Here is a 23,540-nt window from a genome sequence, read left to right as displayed (position 1 = left end):
GATTTTCGAGGCACATTTTTTCCTTAGACTGTATCCATCTATTACGGAGTTATATCTATCTTTGGCATAGTTATAGCAAATACCTATATAACTCCGTATAAGATGAATAAAGTCTAAGGAAAAAACGTGTGTAAAAAATAATAAATATTAATTAAAAAAAAATATCCATATATATATATATATTCTGTTTTTTCATTCCGTAGACTAAAATGACATTTCATGTGGTACTAAGAAATGTCATGTCTAACACATGAAACGTCATTTTAGTCTACGGAATAAAAAAAACAGACCTTACATTTTTTGATATTTTTACTTTTAATCGTGTGTCGATAGATGGCAGTCAATTAACTGTGACTACAAAATTTACTATGACAGTATCCCTCTATCCTATATATTCTCTTTGGTAGTAGATTATACACCGAGGGGATAAAGCACTGTTTTATGTCACGAGCGCCATATTGAATCCTGAGTAAATGAGGGACTCCAGATTTAACTCCCGAGTGTAGCGAGGGAATTTAAACGGAGTCCTGAGTGCAGCGAGGGATTCAAGCTCGCCCAAGACGAAAACAGCTTTATCCCAAAGGAGAATACTCTACTTTTCTCACCTTTTGCGAGACAATAAAAAGCAAGGCTACTTACTAGAAACAACGTTTTATTAAAACTTAAAGTAGGGCTTGCAATATCGGACGGTTTCCAATTCCGGAACTGATTTTCGATATTGGTTCCCAACTCCGGAATTCCGGATCTGGTTCCGGAATTAGGGTTCATAATATTTTTATTAGATTCTTTGATAAATACAGCAAAAAAATACGAAATTCTGATACTTTACGTTTATTAAAGAAAGTATTGTTTTAGAGACATTTAATAGTTATTTGTTATACAAGGGTGCAAAGTTGTATTTTACCCGCGAGTGTTTCAACACACGAGAAGTAAAATACATTTGCGCCCGTGTGTAACACAAAACTTTTCACCTCACTATAGCGAGGAAAGTGCAACATCCACAGGCGTTAGATCATCTTCATCACTGAAATCACTCATTTCTTTACGATATTATAACAGAAAACTCTGGAAGTTGTGTATTTTTACGCGAGTCGGTGAGAAAAGGTTTTAAGTAAAAGAATTGTTGACAATGTTGACATTTCTGATGTATGCAATGTCAACGATGCGTTTTGAAATTGTATCGACTGAAATTGTGCGTTCAGAATTATATTTAACATCATTATAAAAAACAAACGTTTCTTATGGAATTTTAAGGTTTATGACTTAAAATCATTAAATAAAGCTAAATTTGGTATTTTTTATTAGATTCTCAAACCATTTATTTAATGATAATTAATATCGAACGAACCATTATCATGAGCGTTTTACGTTTTGTTATCTGTCAAGCTACTTAAACACGCTCCATCCAAGGTCAAATTACTTTCCCCACTAGAGGATAAAACGCGTTTTTCCCCGCTTGTATTGAAGGATAAACGACAACTTTCCGAGCTAGTGAGGGGAAAATTGAATTATTATTTAATCGAGAAATATCAATAAATTGAGTAATGCCGTCTTGGCACCTCTTATTTTAGCAACTATAACTATAACTATTACCAATTATAACTATGGTAAATTTTATTCACTTCAATGATACGGCATATTTATTTGGGGAAACAAAAGATGCTAGCAAACGGTTATATGCCGAATAACTATATAAGTCTATATGCCGAATTTTATATAATGTCCAAATTTAACGATTTTGCGAAAATTTAAATTTAGTTCTGACTTATCTGCCTCTTTATCGCTCGAAATGCTCGAATATGCAAAAGTGAGAGAGAACTGAGAAGTTACATAACGAATTTTCCTGACGTTTATGACAACACTTCCACTGTGCTATCAAACTCGCAGCAGAGTTAGCTTGGTCTAACTCTATCTCTCTGCTGTAATAGATATTCGCCCTGCCTATGGAAAATATCTAATTCAGCCCCCACTCTGTATACGCGGTTATATTATTTACCAAATTGTAATATGAAATCCAGGTGCGCGCGCCAATGGCGCCCCACTCTTATTCACCACTCAATATGATGTAACTCCATTCACACATCAAGGACTTTACGACCTTTAAAAGGAACACTGTAGGAATTGTTCATTCTAGAATGTCGTAACTCCAAATGAAATGCAAAGACGATATGACATTTACAAACTACAGTAGCTGCATTAGGCCATTCTAAACTGTCGTAACTGTATACGATCGGCGGAGATGTTAGGTCGTTTATAACAAGCAGGATCCGACAGGTGGGCGCGCCGGCAGCCATTTTGAATTTTATCGATTCAACATTCGCTTTGCGGTACCTATTTCGTGACCCGTAATGTACAGTGGAGTGCAATAGAAAAGGAAAACAATGTACCTAATAGTAGATTGTTAACCAAGGGATGAAAGGCACTCAATCCTGCCGAGGTATTTTGGCGCTCGAACGCAGTGAGACCGCCAATAGTCCGAGGGTATCAGAAGACTTTTTAAAATTTAATTTGCAACTTAATCCCCTTTGCGAGTGTTAATTATACTTGAAATTCGTATGAGATTGACAGAAAAACAAAAACACCTTTTTTCAAATAAACTAAAAATTGCTGAAATCGGTTCACATGAGAATTATCCCTGAAAAACCTACCCTATGCCTGAAGAAATACCTACACAAAATATCATTCGATTGAAAATATTAGTAGATTTTGTATGATACAATTTGTGTGTTCACCCCATCCCTATTCACCCCGGTTGCCGGTTGACGGTTGACGGTATTTGAGTAGGTACAGGTACTAAGTACTATTACCGGTGTATGGTAGTAATGTGGGCGAAAGTAAAAAATATATAGGTAGGTAATCAAAAACCATGTATAAGTAAATATATTAATATTAACAATATTATTAATATAAAACTAAAATCAGGTTGGAAAATTCATGCAATTGTTTATCTTGTTCTCCTTTAATAAGGTCTTTATTTAAACGATTTTTTTTCATGCAAGTACTGCTTTTGCGATAACCAGGGCAGAATTAAGTTGGTTAATTTTCTTTGCAAAATTCCAAAAACAGTGGTTTATGGAGTTTTGCAATGGAAATTAACCAACTAAATTCGGCACCATATATGACAACATTAATATTCGAATGCAAGGTAAAGGTCTTGATGTATTATATATTTCAGTATCATCCAAGTTTAGTATTTTGATGATGATTATTTGTCTTTGTGTATCGCAATGTGAGTCTAGAGTTCTAGACTGCTTAAAAAAGTAAAAGTTAACCATTTCACTTGGTTGATAATGTTGATATACATATAAAACTAAATTCGGAACAATATATTACAACATCTACCAACTGAGCTACCGGGACTCACCCGTCAAAATCCTCCATATACGAAATATAACCTTTAAAAAAAAGGGTATTTTCCATATATGGAGGCTTTTGACGGGTCAGTCCCGGTAGCTCAGTTGGTACCAAGTCAAATGCTTAACTTTTTACCTATTTAAGCAGTCTAGAGCTCTAGACTCACATTGCGATACACAAAAACAATCATCAAGATACTATACTTCGATGATACTGAAATATACATCAAGACCTTTACCTTGCATTCGAATATGAATGTTGTAATATATTGATCCGAATTAAGTTGGTTAATTTTCTTTGCAATACTCCATAAACCACTGGTTCATGAAGTTTTGCAAAGAAAATAAACCAACTTAATTCTGCCCTGCTTGTTGCAAAAGCAGTAGTATAGTTGCATGAAAAAAATCGTTTAAATAAAGACCTTATTAAAGGAGAACAAGATAACAATTGCATGAATTTTCCAACCTGATTACCTACTGTATATGCGACAACCATCAGGGAAAAAATATACTGATGCTTAATGCTATACCGACCGTACTCCACTGTAACACGGTATAAAGTCGTTCGGCACGATTGCAGTAGTTCTTTGAACACACGCATACATGGAAACGTGAAAAAAGCGAGATGCCACGAGAGAGAGGGACGAGAGATGCCGTCGGGGAGGAGATACAGGCGTCTGTCTCTCTCTGTCGACAAAAGAAAAGTGTTCAGTGTTGTTGTTGAGCGAGCAGCTAATTGGCATTATTTTTCTTTGATACTTCATTCCGTCGTCAATAGGGATGATGACACATGTTGAATTTAATAACAAAATCTAGTGAAATAGATAGCAAATGAGTAATTTATCGCAATAATGTGGATATAAAAAAATAATAAATGTGCGTACTCCAGCTTGGTCATCCGTCGGCTGACGTAGTGGCTCCCCAGGGCCAGGACGACGTTGTCCCGACACGTGCGCTGGTGGTACACGGGTGAAGACTTACTCTGAGTGCGTACTCCAGCTTGGCTATCCGTCGGCTAACGTAGTGGCTCTCCAGGGCCGGGACGACCTTGTCCCGACACGTGCGCTGGTGGTACACGGAGGAAGACTTACTCTGAGTGCGTACTCCAGCTTGGACATCCGTCGGCTGACGTAGTGGCTCCCCAGGGCCGGGACGACGTTGTCCCGACACGTGCGCTGGTGGCACACGGCTGAAGACTTACTCTGAGTGCGTACTCCAGCTTGGCCATCCGTCGGCTGACGTAGTGGCTCCCCAGGGCCGGGACGACGTTGTCCCGAAACGTGCGCTGGTGGTACACGGCTGAAGACTTACTCTGAGTGCGTACTCCAGCTTGGCCATCCGTCGGCTGACGTAGTGGCTCCCCAGGGCCGGGACGACGTTGTCCCGACACGTGCGCTGGTGGCACACGGCTGAAGACTTACTCTGAGTGCGTACTCCAGCTTGGCCATCCGTCGGCTGACGTAGTGGCTCCCCAGGGCCGGAACGACGTTGTCCCGAAACGTGCGCTGGTGGTACACGGCTAAAGACTTACTCTGAGTGCGTACTCCAGCTTGGCCATCCGTCGGCTGACGTAGTGGCTCTCCAGGGCCGGGACGACCTTGTCCCGACACGTGCGCTGGTGGTACACGGAGGAAGACATACTCTGAGTGCGTACTCCAGCTTGGACATCGTCGGCTGACGTAGTGGCTCCCCAGGGCCGGGACGACGTTGTCCCGACACGTGCGCTGGTGGCACACGGCTGAAGACTTACTCTGAGTGCGTACTCCAGCTTGGCCATCCGTCGGCTGACGTAGTGGCTCCCCAGGGCCGGGACGACGTTGTCCCGAAACGTGCGCTGGTGGTACACGGCTGAAGACTTACTCTGAGTGCGTACTCCAGCTTGGCCATCCGTCGGCTGACGTAGTGGCTCCCCAGGGCCGGGACGACGTTGTCCCGACACGTCCGCTGGTGGTACACCGCTGAAAGAAAATACATTAAGGTTTATAATACTCTAATATAGTACAGTCGAAGGCAAAAATATCGATCGAGACAAATGGCTCAAAAATATGTGCACACGACTTTATTGTCTAAGGTGTACACATATTTTTGAAACTTTGGGAATGTATAATAGTTAGTATATACATATATTTATGCCCTTGACTGTACATATAAAAAAAAAGAACTAACTAATATTAATATACAAAATCACCAGCAAGGAAGTCACCAGCAATATGCTGAGATGAGGCCATTTCGTGGCACTTTAATCCTACTCTATATGTTTTATTGTTATATTATTGTAATGTTTGTTTGTTTGTGCTTACGAATAAATCTATGTGCTTACGAATAAAATCTTATTCTATTCTATTCTATTCTAAATAAAAAACTCTTCTTCTTCTTCCTCGCGTTATCCCGGCATTTTGCCACGGCTCATGGGAGCCTGCATGGGGTTCGCTTGAAAACTAATCCCAAGAATTGACGTACGCACAAGTTTTTACGAAAGCGACTGCCATCTGACCTTTCAACCCAGAGGGGAAACTAGGCCTTATTGGGATTAGTCCGGTTTCCTCACGATGTTTTCCTTCACCGAAAAGCGACTGGTAAATATCAAATGATATTTCGTACATAAGTTCCGAAATACTCATTGGTACGAGCCTGGGTTTGAACCCGCGACCTCCGGATTGAAAGTCGCACGCTCTTACCTCTAGGCCACCAGCGCTTCTTTTTAAACAAATTTACAAAATATAAAACATTGGACGCGAAAATATAAAAGTTCATTTAGATAAAACGTAAAAAAAAGTTAAACGAAGTCTTTATCCGAAGGTTCGAATCCTTTTGTATAAAAGACTCAATAAAGGACTCGACTTTTGACTCGGAAGTTTTTTAAGCGCAGAGTCGCGTAAAAACTAGCCGAGTTCCTCAAATTGAGACTCTTTTAGACTAGAGTTCCCATCAACTCTACAGTTAGTAGCGTAGCATTACTGATTGCTGATGTACAGTCGCCATCATTAGGCTAAGGTGTTCAAAAATATCTGAACACGCACCTTACGCCTTGACAATAGAGGCGTGTTCAGAATCTGAACGAACGCTAGACGCCGCCGCCGCGAACATTTTGCCGGCGCGTCGCCGCCGCCTATTTCGCACCCGGCTCGCATGTCTAGTTCACATATTTGCGAGCACCTTGGCCGCTCCGATATATCTGATGGCGACTGTACACTTAGCTTGTCAAATAGTTCGGTACACCATTTTTTTTAATTTATAATTTTAGGAGCCTAGTCGCTGAGCGATAGCGATTATGGCGCCCATGCGTTCGCGAAAATACGGTAGCATTCGGGTATAAGATAATTATTGTTATACTTTTAGTATATACCATAATATATTTAGTATGGGGTCCCTTTGTTTGACATAATTATTGAAAGTCCTAATGTAATGATTGTCATATTATCATTAGTCATAATTCTGAAACCGTTAACTTTTCAGGATTTTCCTCTTTATCCTATAGATAGGTTAGGTTAGGTTAGGTTTGTTTTATGGCAATCCTGAAAAGTTACGCGTTTCTGAGTAAAACCAAATTATGACTAATGAATTAATGATAATATGATAATCATTACATTATGACTTTCAATAATTATGTCAAACAATAGAGACCCATTTAGTATATATGGTGTACAGAACTATTTGGCCACTTTGAGTTCTATAGAGTATTTATTATGTAATGTCTTGTTTGTTTGTGCTTACGAATAAAATCTTTTTCTATTTTATTCTATTCTATTTCACGCTGAGTGTACACTATTGTTTTGTAGTAAAGAGTGCAACCGCTGGTTCAGCGGCTCTACATTAACCTTCCACTGCCATTCTTATTCTGTCCATCTGTCTGTTCTGTATGTCTGTCTTCATCTGTCTGTTACGTGTACTATATGTGAATATAATAATTAATTATATACATTTTTTTTTGTAATTTATTATTTTCTATTATGAATTGATGACATTACAATGTTGTGTATATTTCATGTCGAAATACTCTGTAATTGTGTCATATCTATGTTTATTGTACAAAATTGTATTTGACGTGTACCTGTATTGTACCAATAAAGATTATCTTATCTTACCTTATCTGTAAAAAGTATATTTCTTTAGTTTTCGTCTAGCTCATTTCTAACCAGAGGTTAGGGTAATCTGAAATACTGGCAATATTTTTTTTTTAATTACTTACCTCATCACCATTATAACACGTTTATTTTTTAATATAAAACTAACAAAAATAAATTAAACTACGAACTAAACAAACTAAACTAAAACTACCTAAAAAATCCTATAAATAAAAAAATTGGCCCCAGGTCTGTGCCGTCCGGTAGGGTGCCCAGAAGGCTGGGAATGATAGTTAAGTTCTTATCTGTTACCTTTTCACACTTAAGCTGTAGAACCGATTCAGGTGGATATATACATATTGTAAATTATAATATTGTGACATGTAATACGAATTATTATGAATAAATATATGAGTATGAGTATATTTTAATAACAAAACTTCCGTGACACACAGACATATTAAATATATTAATAACGGGTCACTCACGTGTTTTAAGTCGAAAACGCTCGACATGTTTCACTCCGTACCGAGGAGCGTCATCAGGAGCTTGCGTCGACGGTGACGGACCGGCGCAGACTCGAGCGTTTTCGACTTAAAACACGTGAGTGACCCGTTATTAATATATTTAGTATGAGTATAATTTCGAAATCCCGGGCAGATGCTAGTTGTAAATATGTTGTGGTGTCGTGGCTAGGCTAGACAAAGTGGCAATCATTTCATTAAAAAGTGAAACCTAAGCATATCATGAAGTGATAAATTCTAAAATTGTATAATTTCATGAAATGATCAAATTCTATGATCTGACCACGACCGGGGGCGTAGCTAGAGGATATGGCACCCGGGGCAGTCACCAAATCTGCCCCCCCTAGTTACGCCACTGGCCACGACATGCATAAAGTTAAAGGCGGTAACTTAGTATAAGTACTGACTGGTTATGTCGGTGTACCGAAAAGAACAGCCGCCGGTCCAGCGGCCCCACATGTAGAACCCTCCGCTACCATTTACGTGCCACCCATCCCTAAAACATTCATAAAAACTTATTTCGGTTTTGTTTCTAATACCGTTTCTTTATACTTATATGAACGTTTAAAATGAACCCATACATTGATATGTATAATGCCTAATACATGCTAGTTTATTCCAATCTTTCCGATGGGACTATATTTTGAGCTATGAAACTTGATATAGTTTAAAATCGTGAGTAAATCGTACCGTGGAATGGGGTTACTTTGATCAATTTTAAAATTAATATCAAAGATAGATATAACTCCGTAATGGATGGATACAGTCTAAGGAAAAAACGTGCCTCGAAAATCAAGAAAATTTGATTCTCGTTCAGAGGGCGCTAGGGCGCTACTAGTTTTGGCCTACAGTCGTATAGATGGCGTTGACGGTTTCGTTTGTTATTTAACAATTTTAACGCATATCAGTGAAAGAACATGGGTCAAAATCATAAAAATAATTAATGCAAATAATAAAAATCATTTATCTATATTTAAATACATTCTATCGTATTTTTATAAATCTTCATTTTTAGTTTTAAAGTGTGTCGACAGATGGCAGTGAGTTTACTGGGGTTACAAATTTTACTATGACAGTAACGCTCTAGTATCAGTTACTCTATGTTAATATGTATTTATCTCCCCGAATATGGAATCTAAAAATAAATAAAAAAATGACAATATCGGTTTTTTCGCCTCTATCGATTTCACTAAAAATATTTTTTTATTAGGTATTAATGTATTACTTGAAAAAAAAAATCTAGTGGTGATCAACTTTAAACTTATAATTTGGGGTTAGTTTGATACCCCCTCTTTTTTATGACGGCATTAGATAATTACCCCTACGATAGGGAGTAAAACATGAAAACATTAAAAAAATCCGTTCGCAGGTTTAGGATTTATAAGGATTTTTTTACATTTATATTTATATTTATTTATAGTTGACAAAGAGAAACAAGGATAGTTTAGGAAAAACCTACTTTCTTGCAAAACAGTCTCATATTTTACTTATATTTATCAAAGTAAACCCAGGATTCAAAGTAACCCCATTCCACGGTGCTTAATCATGATATTTGCCTGTTGAGAAACTGTCACACTCCGACAGGAAGTGCTTCATGTCGGAGTGCGACAGGTAGCTCGTACACGCACACGAGACACTGCCGCCAGCACAGTACAATACGAGTACACTTGCCTGTTGAGAAACTTGCAGTGCTTCCTGTATGAGTGGGACAGGTGACAGGTAGCTCGTACACGCACACGAGACACTGCCCCCAGCACAGTACAATACGAGTACACTTGCCTGTTGAGAAACTTGCAGTGCTTCCTGTATGTGTGGGACAGGTGACAGGTAGCTCGTACACGCACACGAGACACTGCCCCCAGCACAGTACAATACGAGTACACTTGCCTGTTGAGAAACTTGCAGTGCTTCATGTCGGAGTGAGACAGGTAGCTCGTACACGCATACGAGACACTGTCGCCAGCACAGTACAATACGAGTACACTTGCCTGTTGAGAAACTTGCAGTGCTTCCTGTATGTGTGGGACAGGTGACAGGTAGCTTGTACACGCATACGAGATACTGCCCCCAGCACAGTACAATACGAGTACACTTGCCTGTTGAGAAACTTGCAGTGCTTCCTGTATGTGTGGGACAGGTGACAGGTAGCTCGTACACGCATACGAGACACTGCCCCCAGCACAGTACAATACGAGTACACTTGCCTGTTGAGAAACTTGCAGTGCTTCCTGTATGTGTGGGACAGGTGACAGGTAGCTCGTACACGCATACGAGACACTGCCCCCAGCACAGTACAATACGAGTACACTTGCCTGTTGAGAAACTTGCAGTGCTTCATGTCGGAGTGAGACAGGTAGCTCGTAGACGCATACGAGACACTGTCGCCAGCACAGTACAATACGAGTACACTTGCCTGTTGAGAAACTTGCAGTGCTTCCTGTATGTGTGGGACAGGTGACAGGTAGCTTGTACACGCATACGAGATACTGCCCCCAGCACAGTACAATACGAGTACACTTGCCTGTTGAGAAACTTGCAGTGTTTCATGTCGGAGTGGGACAGGTAGCTCGTACACGCATACGAGACACTGCCGCCAGCACAGTACAATACGAGTACACTTGCCTGTTGAGAAACTTGCAGTGCTTCCTGTAGGAGTGGGACAGGAAAGAGTCCGAGCACACGTGGTCTTGCTCCGGGATGCCGGGCTCATACATTCCGCACACGAAACACTGCCAACAATTGGGATGATGACACATGTTGAATTTTATGACAAATGCTGGTTAACCTTTTCGACGCCGTGTCAAACACAAAAGCTGTCACTCGGACGCCACGTCACCGAAATGTCAAAACTGAAATTGAACTTTATGCACATGCACGGTCTATGTTGCTCTGTGGTCTTTGACCGATTAATCCGTCTTTGGCGTTGGACCTGCGGTGCCGATAAATCCGTCATTGGCGTCCAAAAGGTTAAATAGATAGACACCCGACCCACTTAGTATTTTCTTGCCCCGGGTATGTCCTACATATTCGACGAGTGAAGTTTTTAGAATTGTCTCAATGAATATTAGTTGCCTGTGGAAAGAAAAGTACAGTCAGCGATAAAAGCTTGTAAACTTATTTGTGACGTTTTCAACCAAAAGGTACCACATTGTCGCTTGTCGATAAGGCTGATTTCAAATTGAAGCTATATGGAAATAGCGCCTTATTGACGACCGACAATAAGTGCCCTTTTGATTGAGAATGACACATTTTTTTACGAGCAGAAAACACGAACGCTAACGATGCTATTCAGCTTAAAATAAATTGTGGTGAAAGTGGAAAGTTGGTTCAAGTCTCACCCCAGGCAGTAATTTTTTCCACTTTTAAATTTAACATAATTTAAGCTCATAAAGTTGCATTTTATCCACAAGAGTCGCAAAGAAGGTAATTAATGCAAATTTTGAGTTGTTTCATTTTGGCTGGTGGAATTTGCTTTCAAGTGATATTGAATAATATATTTTTTTATACCACGTCGGTGGCAACCAAGCATACAGTCCGCCAGGGGTTCCGTACCTCAAAAGGAAAAAAACGGAACCCTTATAGGATCACTCGTGCGTCTGTCTGTCTGTCCGTCTGTCACAGCCTATTTTCTCCGAAACTACTAGACCAATTAAGTTGAAATTTGGTATACATATGTAAGTTTGTGACCCAAAGACGGACATGTAACGTAAACAAATGAATTTTAATCACGGGGGCCACTTTTGGGGGGTAAATGAGAAAATTAAAAAATAAAGTTTATCAAACTATATCGTGTTATATATCAAAAAAGAGCTCATTTTGAGAATCTCAAACATATATTTTTTATAATTTTAAGATAAACAGTTTAGAAGTTATTCAAGAAAATAGGCAAAACATGATGACCATTCCCCCCTTTATCTCCGAAACTACTGGGTCAAAAATTTCGAAAAAAATACACAAAAGAAATCTTTACCTATGGCTATAGATCACCAAACCTATTAGAAATGTCAAGCGTGAGTCGGACTTAATTACTTAATTTTTGATCCGACCCCTACGGGTTTTTTAAAGACATTTCACTCACGTTTCACATAAAAAATACATTGTTTAAATTGTGTAATGTACGGAACCCTTGAAACGACTCGCACTTGGCCGGTTTTTATTCTAGAAAGTTTCTAGACTAGTATTTTTTTATACAATATTGGTGTTTGACGATCCTTTTGTGAATTCTTATTATTAAGTTTGACATATCTATAATAATTCAATGTTTTTAAGAATAATAATAACTGCATCAATAAATTGCTCTGATATTTAGATTAAGGTAATATTTAAAACTTGACAATTTAAAAGTGCTTGTTGCTAGGCCTATTTGAATAAAGAATATATTGACTATTGACTATTGGTTCAATACTGTTCATATTGAATATGCGTTTATTTGAATTTTATTTGTATTGTTTTACATTTAGGACATATTTGCCCCACGTTGATGTGGTGAAAAAGAATAAATAAATAAATATCATAGGACATTTTTCACAAATTGATTGCAATAGACGGTCGCTGACAGTGACAAGCCTTCAGACCGTCTGACCTTGGTAATGTTTGTATGAAATTTTGTTGAAAACAACTGTCTACACGGTCCGTCGAGACCAAGGCCTCGCGGTCCGAGGGGCTTGTCGGCGACCGTCTAGCAAAGATTTTAATCCGGGGGAAAGTTTGTTTACCTTGGCTATAGTTTGTCCAGTTAGGTTATGTGGTGGCAAGGTGGGTACTGGCGTCTCCGTAGTGGATGTGGTGGTGGGGCACTCCGGCCACCCCGATTTATACTCTTTCCAAATGCTTCTATTGTAGTTGTTCCTCCAGAGCATTGTGGCAAACTTCTCCCCGTGACGCCCTTGAACGTATGCGAATGCTAAATTCGAGAGTATTTGTAAAATCTGGAAACGACAGTATTTATTTATTTTATTTTAAGGTTCATCAATCGAAATTTAGTTATCTAACATCTCTGTCACTTGCATATTCGAGCGATAAAGAGGCACATAGCGAAATTTCGGTTTTGCGTTTCCCGGTAGATCCTCTGTAAACAAACCGCCTTGATGCATCAATGTCATATTTTATTATTTATGTATTTAATCTTTATTGCACAAAAGAAAATACAAATGTACAAAAGGCGGACTTAATGCTACAAGGCATTCTCTACCAATCAACCTTCTATCATCTCTGAAAGCTATTCAACATTATGTATAAGTTAGTCTATGGTTGAGTAAAAAGGCTAGTGCTGCACTCTGGTGGCAGAAAATTGTAGTAATACAACACTGATTTAAACTTTCAAGATTTTTACTCATTATTATTCAACAACGACGGGACTTAATCGCGTAAAATAAGTTTTAAATTTACCTCCGACGTTTCGAGGACGGCGTTGTCCCCGTGGTCTCGGAGGAGTCTTCTCCGAATAATATTGCAGTAGTATTGGAAATATTCGTTGTCCTCGGGTGAGGTCTCAATAGCTCAATTGGCAGAGCAATGGACTAGTGGTCCAGTGTTGCCGGTTGCGACTGTTGCGAGTCCGAGTCCGAGACACTCAATTTTTCCATATTTGTGACGTTTTCAAACTAGTATTAAAACTAGTATTCCAATGGAATGGAAATGGTAGGTAGCCTGACGGTGTTGTTGGGTACGAAGCAAATATCAGGCGCAATAAAATGCTTCTGCTGCTGTAAAGGACTGCCAGGCGTTCAGCAAGAAACTATATGTGACATTTTCAACCAATAGGTACCACATTGTCGCTTGTCGATAAGGTTGATTTCTAATTGAAGCTATTTGGAAATAGCACCTTACTGACAAGTGACAATAAGTACCCTTTTGGTTGAAAATGGCACATTTAATTTATTTTTAAGTAATTATTACCGGTTCCAAGTCCTGTGGCACTGCTGTCGTCGTTCCGTTCACGCAATATACCCTGCAACAAATAAATTAAATTTTCATTTCTCATGCTCTGAAAGAGGGTCATTGTTGTTCTAAAAGGTGCGCAGAAAATGATACGTGTCTGCACTAGAGCATTTTACGTTCGAAGTACGACTTTTTTAATTTTTTTACGATACGCAATTGAAATTTGAGTTTAAATGGATTTGTAATAAATTTTTCATTTTGATATTTGACTCTCCATTCCATAAATAACGATACTTTTGTCTGAATTGTTAATTGAAAGTACCCTCAAGAAATACTATAAAAATGTATACTTAGTCATGTTTTAAAAAAAATACATGCATTTTACTTTCCTCGTATTCGAAATGAAAAGTAGAGTGTTTAACTCGGGTGAAAGGCATCATTTCTGCCTCGGACTATTGGCGCTCTCACTGCATTCGAGCGCCAAAATACCTCGGCAGAAATGAGTGCCTTTCATCCCTTGGTTAACAATCTACTATTTCAACACACTTGCTCAAAACGACGTTTTTATTCCCCGATTTTTGGCTCATAATCCTAGATATTAAACACGCGTGCTCTTTCAGTGTATTATTCCACTCGTGCTTTTTCATTATATTATCCGACTGAGTTAAGAAGCTAACTGATTGCTAATAATATGCATGGAAAGGGAGCCTTCTTTAATTGGTCAGACTGGCGGGCACCGGCGCGCCCGACCGCCTGCGCAGCGCGCGGCCGGGGCGAGGGGCGGCCGGCAGTATGACAGATGCAACACACAATACTAACTGTTTTAACTATTAAAATTTGATTAATATGAGTTTCTTTTTTTTTCTCGCAAGTGTGTTGAAAAACGTCGTATGAAACGCGTGTGTATTGGTTATTACACACATCGGCTTTCTTATTGCGCGCTCGCTTACAGCTAGCGCGCACAATATCGCCAATAGTGACCAACTTAGCACACTTGTATCATAATGTACTATAAAATTAAATTAAATATATTATTTTTCCCCTCACTAGCTCGGAAAGTTGTCGTTTATCCTTCAATACAAGCGGGGAAAAACGCGTTTTATCCACTAGTGGGGAAAGTAATTTGACCTTGGATGGAGCGTGTTTAAGTAGCTTGACAGATAACAAAACGTAATACGCTCATGATAATGGTTCGTTCGATATTAATTATCATTAAATAAATGGTTTGAGAATCTAATAAAAAATACCAAATTTAGCTTTATTTAATGATTTTAAGTCATAAACCTTAAAATTCCATAAGAAACGTTTGTTTCTTTATAATGATGTTAAATATAATTCTGAACGCACAAGTTGAGTCGATGCAATTTCAAAACGCATCGTTGACATTTCATACATCAGAAATGTCAACATTGTCAACAATTTTTTTACTTAAAACCTTTTCTCACCGACTCGCGTAAAAATACACAACTTCCAGAGTTTTCTGTTATAATATCGTAAAGAAATGAGTGATTCCAGTGATGACGGTGATCTAACGCCTGTGGATGTTGCACTTTCCTCGCTATAGTGAGGTGAAAAGTTTTGTGTTCCACACGGGCGCAAATGTATTTTACTTCTCGTGTGTTGAAACACTCGCGGGTAAAATACAACTTTGCACCCTTGTATAACAAATAACTATTATCAATTATCAGGCAAGTAAAGGACCATAGACATATATACTTTGCAAATATGCATGGCCCCATCGCTCGAAAAGATTGCGCCATACCTTTGGCCTAGTGTCGAGTAGATGGCGTTACTTTTTGATATTTAACAAATTAACAAATTAACAGTTGTCAGTAAAAGAATAAGGATCACAGTCAAATGGTGTTCTAACTTCTAACAGTTCTAATCTTCTGTCGAAAGATGGCAGTAAAAAAACTGTGGCTACATAATTTACTTTGACAATCCGCCTCTATTTCAAATTCTCTTTGGTAGTAGTCGGCTGCTTGATCGGAGTTGATAATAATCACCTGTATCTTGATCGGAGTTGATAATAATCACCTGTATCTTGATCGGTGTTTGCGCCACATATAAAACCTTTATAGTGAAGAATATATTCTGGCCTCCTTGTCGGGGCTTCAACTTTTTGACGGCAAGGCAGAAAAATAAGTGTAACACATGAAATAAAACTATGAAAACGGATTATATCGCGTATATTGAATTTATAATACATCCCGACGTTTCGAACCCTTTACAGCGTTCGTGGTCAACGGGTGGGCGGGTTTTATTTCATGAGTAACTTTCGCGGTAACCGAAGACAATATTAAGTGTAACACATGTCAATAAAATTCTCCTAATACGATCGGTCGATATCGCATGCAAATATAATTATAATATTTAAGAAAACCAAAAGGGGATCCCCAAGTGCCGCCGCGTGTTGTTCCCAAGTGCCGTCATGTGTTGACCAGTGGGCGCTCCACAAGGAATCATTAGAACCAGTAAATATTACATGGTAAGTTTTTCCGCATCCCCAATCGGAGTTGATAATAATCACCTGTATCTTGATCGGAGTTGATAATAATCACCTGTATCTTGATCGGAGTTGATAATAATTACCTGTAATTCGATTTGTCTGTGCACGTTGAACAGTTTTGTTTGCAGGTTGAGTCGTCTATGTAGAAAGGCGATTTGTAATCTGCATCCGTACGTTCCAAATATACTGCGCGGAGCTTGAGTGTGACTGCAGACATTGATAAATAGTTAAGAGGGCGCGTACCCAGCAAATTAGAAAGGAATAAAAAATACGGCGCGCCGTGCGAAACTATAGACGATATAGAAGTGCGGGTATCAGTATCAGTATCAGTATCAGTATCAGTGGTTTACTTACGCGTTGTGAGCGAGGAGGTGGTCTCGGTGGCCTTGGTGGTCGTGGGTGCCGCGGTCAGTATGCTCACATGTGATTCCTCAGCCCTGAACATATTAACAATCAAATATCATTTATTTTTAGGCAACTAGTTACTATACAATACAATAAAAATCGAATTGATAACAACCTCCTTTTTTGAAAGCGGTAAAAAAAGCTTTGACACATCTTGATAGCACATGGGTGGAGATCGAAGGAGTCAGAGGGCCTACCGTGTACCACGTTCGACGTGTTGCCTCCCTGTCATACTTACGTACGAATTTACAAGTGCGACAGAGAGACAACACGTCGAACGTGGTTCGCGGTAGGCCCTCAGGAGTCGGAGAGAAAAACCACGAGAACCAAAACGTACGAGAACGGTAGATAGCAGCACTTCCTTTGGCAATGTACATGTTTATGTTTCCAGTTTAGGCCACAAGATGGCAGAGCCAACGCGCACGTTCCCTATCTCAACGTTACAACGTTCAACCAAAGGAAAGCTTTAATAGGGGGTATTACTGCAATGTTCTACCGCCAGAGTGTACGAGTGTAGCACTAACACATATTGTAGAGTCACATTAAACAGTTTTTTGACAATTTTAATAACAAAACTTCCGTGAGACACAGACATATTAAACATATTGATAACGGGTCACTCACGTATGTAGTCTGCGCCGGTCCGTCACCGTCGACGCAAGCTCCTGATGACGCTCCTCGGTACGGATGGAGTGAAACATGTCGAGCGTTTTCGACTTAAAATACGTGAGTGACCCGTTATTAATATGTTTAAATAGTTTTTTGACAAGTTTTCACTGTGACATTGATGCATCAAGGCGGTTTGTTTACAGAGAGACTGTCGCGAAAATCGAAAATACTCTCTACGCGGTTTTGCGTAATATTCCCTATTTTAAACCAAATTTTGGTCAATAAAAAATAACTTACTTTGTTTCAAAAGTAAGGCCTGGCACATCTCGCCCTTTAAATATGTCCAGAAGCATTCCTGAAAACAGTTTATTCCGTTAATAAAATTATCTCTGTTGTGTTAAAACATTAACACAACAGAATAAGACATTAACGAGTAACAACTCGTAATAAGAAAGTTTTTAGTTTTGTAATTGCAATATAGATGTTATAACTATTCTTCTTCGACCTAGCGTTTTCCCGGCCTAGCGCCAGGGTCCGCTTTCCTACTCAATCTTCTCCACTTTGCCCGATATTCGGCAGTCAGGTCAGGTCAAATATTCAATTAAAAAAATTAAAAATCCCCAACACTGTATGCAAAAGACAGACAGACAGATAGACAGACAGACAAAGACAGACATTGGTGTCAAACATATAACAACACCACTCTTTTTGCGTCGGTTAAAAAGGCAGTCAGTGACATTAGAGTTTTGAATGATTCACGGTTAGTTTCACTAGACTTATATTGACCGGGATATAGACCGTGATTACCTTTTGTATTATTTATGTATAATAATACAAAAGGTAATCACGGTCTATATCCCGGTCAATATAAGTGCAGTCAGTGACATGGCTGTCAAGCTGTCACGTAGTCTGTATTGGACGAAAATAGGAAAGTAATAATTTTATTAGAAGTTCTTACCTGTAATATTCATGCCGCGATCATCAGGGCGCGGAGTTAGGCCAACAACTAATGAAACAGAAAGATGATTTACCAAAATTATTAATTATTATAATGGTTGATTAGTAAAACGGCCATTCTTAATAAATACAAAAAAATATCTAAATATGTCTGCCATCTAATTGTCGCGACCCATACAAAAAGTCGTGGCAATTAGACGCAACCAAACAGAATTCTTAGAGGCTGACCCAAAAATATTGCAATCAAAAGGGCGCTTCCTTCAGTTATGGACAGGGCTCGAACTTTCAGTGCGGATGACGTACAAATGACGTCGTTTTTGCACACAGAATGATGTTTTTAACCGACTTCAAGATTTCAAAAGGAGTAGCTTAGGTTCTTAATTCGGTTGTTTTTTTTATGTTTGTTACTCCATAACCGTCAGTTCTGATGATGGTTTATTTAAAATATCCCAATAATATTTTAGCTCATCATCATTAATCTTCCTTGCCGCATCCGACAATGGCGGCCCCATCAGCAATTCTTATCCGGATTATGAAATGCCCTAATGTGGCTCGCAAAACCAAACTTTGTCTTGAAGATGCGGTCACAGGATGCGCAATGGAATTGACCAGACGAGTTGCCACGAACTTGGTCCACGTGGTTGGGCTATAATTGAGCGGATTTCTTGCTTCCATGTTTTATTTCTCTCCATTGTCATAAACTTGTTATACAAATAACTTTATTTTAAACAAACAATAATTTCTGCAACAAGCTTCGTCAAAAACATGTATAAACTAACGCCCATCCCCACCCTGCACCAAGCCGGGCCCGAAAGTTCCCAATAGTTCCCATTATGCCGGCAGCATTCTCACGCTGCATGGCGATGGAAACTTGCTGGGGCAGCCAAGACCCAGAGCGGTGATCATTATTACCCTTCTCCCGTAAACGCCTGCCCAACTCCCTAAATAGCTCTGACACGATCTGGCACGATCTTATTTGTAGAGCCATAAGAGCCTGTCACATATTTTTGCGGCTTTCAAAGAGTAACATATTATTGCAGGTGACTGTACGTTTAGCTTATTAACATAATATAAGAAACAGTTACGAATTATAACGGGATTTATTACCTCTTTCATACGGGATGTTACCGTAGTCCACGTCGCCACGAGGCTTCAAGGAAACTGCAAAACACGAATAACATTTGTATATGAGATATATAGAGTCAAACCAAGAAAACTCTGCAGAGATTTGACAGCACACGCAGTGCAGGTGTTATTTTTTAAACATCAAACTTCTATGAAATTATCGGATCAGTTAAATTATAATCCAAAATGAAATAATCGACTTACCCACTGATTGCTTAACAAAATTTTATTAATTGTGAATCGCTTACTGCTGATCAGATAATAAATTTGCCAACCAAATCAATTTAGAGCAGCTCAGTATGACATTATTTAATTGCGAACTGGTTTAGAAATATTATTAAATCCATACAAAACCCTTTCATAAGAGATATAAGGGATAACGGGCCGGTCCTTGAAAGAAACCCCTAAAACGCACGTATAAAGCTAAAATATTAGAAAAACAAGTTACAACTACAACAAGTTTTTTCAGGCCGCTGCTCTTGTTAGTGTTAAATTAACTTATTTAAACTCTATTGCACGATACAAATTTGTCTCTACAAGTCAATAATTCGACCATACAGAAATTCATAAGTAAGAAGAACCATCGTGCATCGCCGATATTGCTAATACCTATCTACAAAAATCAATTTACAAACTCAATTTTAATAATAGTATATATTACCTTCTTCGTATGGGATAATGCCATAATCAACGCTCTTGCCCGGCACTAAACGTAACAAAATAACAGAAATTAATAAAAAAATAATACATAAGTAAATCAAAAGTTTATTTATTATTGTATATGCCTCGGTTTTGACACCATAGCACTCTTTTTGGCAGTTGAAATTTTAATGATACAGAAAACTACAGTACCCATTAAAATAATCTTTTTTTTTGTTTTTAAAGTGTTGTATGAAAACGAATTGAGTTTGTAATACAGGGTGGACCAGTGATAAATGCATTTAATTTTTTTTAATAAATAATCAATTTTTATGTTTTTAAATAAAAAATATAATTAGAATTTGGAATAAAGAAATAAATTTTACGTTTTAAAAATTAAATCATCAAGATGTCCGTAGCGGTTGCGGCACTCTTCCAGTCTTGCTTGTAAATTTTGAAAGACTTTCGTTAGAAGTTGCGGAGATATTGATTGGATTTTTTGACGAATATTCTCCTTTCCGGGTCATCTGCCCTAGTTCCGATCGCGGTCCGCAGACATATTCTCAAAAATATATCTGCGGTTTAATTGCCGCGACCCATAGGTACAAAATGTATGACAAGAGATGTGGCAATTAGACGCAACCGCAAACATATCCTCACCTCACTCTGAGGATTCCTCAGAGAGTGACCCGTTGCTTTGAATATGGATATTTTCAAGTAGATGTTTTACCAAACTTAAAATATACAATTACATACAGTACATATATTATTTTAGTAAACTATACGTTGTATGAAATTACCTTGTTCATACGGTATATTGCCGAAATCACCGTCCGGGGTTGCAGGCATGCCAGGAGAAACAGCCCGGGTCGCTAAAACACAAAAGCTATCAATTAACAAACAAGTAAATAATAAATAATATCTACGTTATTAAATAAATAAATAAAAATGTAATCTCTAGTAAATATAAATGTAATCTGAATGTTAGTATGGGTTTTATGTCAGTGCTAATATTACATATTACATTTAATAAATTATATGAAGGGTACACGAAAAGAACATGTCTAGTCACTTTTTTCGGAAAATGAGATTCTCATTTCAAAATGTAAAGCTCTTAATGAACTATTGGTTATATCTTTTGCTACCACTGTATAATATATGTAACACAACTTTTTTTTTAGTTAAAAAAGACCTGGTCACGAAATTACCATACATTTTGGCATGGTTCCAAATTTTAAAACCGCGATTACTCAAAATGTCACTTAAGTGACTAGACATGTTCTTTCCGTGTACCCTTCAAATTATCACTACATCACTACGTAGTACAAAACAAAATCGCTTCCTGTTGTCTGTCTGTCCCTATGTATGCTTTGATTTTTAAAACTACGCAACGGATTTTGATGCGTTTTTTTTAAATTGATAGTGATTCAAGAGATAGATAGAGTGAAACGGTTAGCATACGGATTATAACCGCGTATGGTGATCTTTCTAACCCCGTCATAAACGTGTTGCCGTATCTGTTGCTCTTGCCAGTCTGATAACTTTGTGACGAGTCTGGCTCTCGAGAATAAAACGCGGGTACTAAGGGGATGAAACGCGGATGCTACGGGGTTTATAGGCGGATGCTATGGGGATGATACGTGGTTATAGATGGAATCATTTCAGCTGAGCTAATGTACTTACCTGTACTAACAATGGCATTTCCGCTGAATTGTAAAACATGCTGTGTACACTTGTTTTGGATTTCGTGCTAGTTCTTAAGCCATAATGTGAATTGTATGTTTCTCATGATATTGTACGATAACTGTTAAGTGTACTTAATAAAGTAAAATAAAATAAAAATTGTATTATTACAATACTATTATCTGCTTTTGTTCTCGTAGCCGCCAACTAGTTACTTACAAAATAAGTTAGAAGTGCATTGCATGTATATAGAATTTTTAACCTTATTCCTTGTTGAATGGGGTTAAAATGGTCTACAAAACATGTTGTAACCAATGTTTTTCTACAGAGTGTATTCGTTTTGGGTGTCGACGGTTGTAAAATGAAAATAAAGTTATGTTAGCCATTATTTAGTTAGTGTATTTTGTAGTCTATTGTTAATAAATTAGAGTCGTTAATCTATACTAACATTTCAAGGCGGTTATAATCTGCTTTTACTACGAGGTAGTTATCCTAATTTGTGGTTTACCACTCAATGGTATTGTATTCTTGAGACTTTGTGTAAACACGTAAGTGTATGAGCTCAGTTGATATGATTCCATCTATACTACGAGGACTAAACTCGTTAGGTATGCACGAAACAATGTAGGCACGGTGTAGTGGGCATAGTAGTTCGTATCGAGTTAAAGCCCGACCAGAAATATATGATCATTGTCAAGAGGGCGCTGTTATTTTCATGTATGTGGTGACAGTTCAGTTTAGTATGAAAAATTTAGTTCCAATGAAATTCCGCAACATGGCGCGTGATCATATATTTCTGGTCAGGCTTTACATTCGGTGCCTGAACGTGCTGTGAACGTACAGCACGGTCATGGTATGATACGGTGATTACGGTGTAATAGGTAGAGTACTTTAGGAGCATTTAAAAATTTGCATGAAATCTGTTTTTTGCAAGTAATTTTTAGGGTTCCGTACCCAAATGGTAAAAACGGGACCCTATGACTAAGACTCCGCTGTCCGTCTGTCCGTCTGTCACCAGGCTGTATCTCATGAACCGTGATAGCTAGATAGTTGAAATTTTAACAGATGATGTATTTCTGTTGCCGCTATAACAACAAATACTAAAAAGTACGGAACCCTCGGTGCGCGAGTCCGACTCGCACTTGGCCGGTTTTTTAAAATACACAATCAAAAATCGGAAAAAGTCAAAAAGGGGCTACTTAGCTTACAAGGGTCCGGTAAACGGGAGTAGTTATGGTTAATATACATCAAATCAAATAATGTAGAAATAGAGGAAAATGGGGACTACGTTGGTATGGAGAAGCTTGGAGGATATAATCAAGGTTTGGTTATATCCTCCAAGTGGAGAAGCGGCTGTGGCTGTCCTCTTTCCTCTTATCATTTCTAACTACTGACAAAGATAAAATACCTGGATTTTCATAGGGAATGTTACCAATATCGTCATTTATATTAGCTTTAACAAATGCGTATAAAATAATAAAGATAACTTGAACAAACATTATTAAAATATAAAAAATACGCTGATAAAACCATAAAAAAATATTAATAATGTAAACGTCAACTTGACTGTAATAACAAAAGAATACAGAATACTATGAAATGTAATCTTTTGACAGGTTTCACAGCAAAGAGTAAAGTAAAGCCCTTGCTAGACGGTCGCCGACAAGCCTTCAGACCGTCTGACCTTGGTCTGACCTTGGTAATGTTTGTATGAAATTTTGTTGGATACAGCTGTACACGGTCCGTCCAGACCAAGGCCACGCGGTCCGAGGGGCTTGTCGGCGACCGTCTA

The sequence above is a fragment of the Cydia strobilella genome, chromosome 25 (assembly GCF_947568885.1).
Source record: "Cydia strobilella chromosome 25, ilCydStro3.1, whole genome shotgun sequence".
Lineage (NCBI taxonomy): Eukaryota > Metazoa > Arthropoda > Insecta > Lepidoptera > Tortricidae > Cydia > Cydia strobilella.
Note: the sequence above shows the minus strand (reverse complement) of the source record.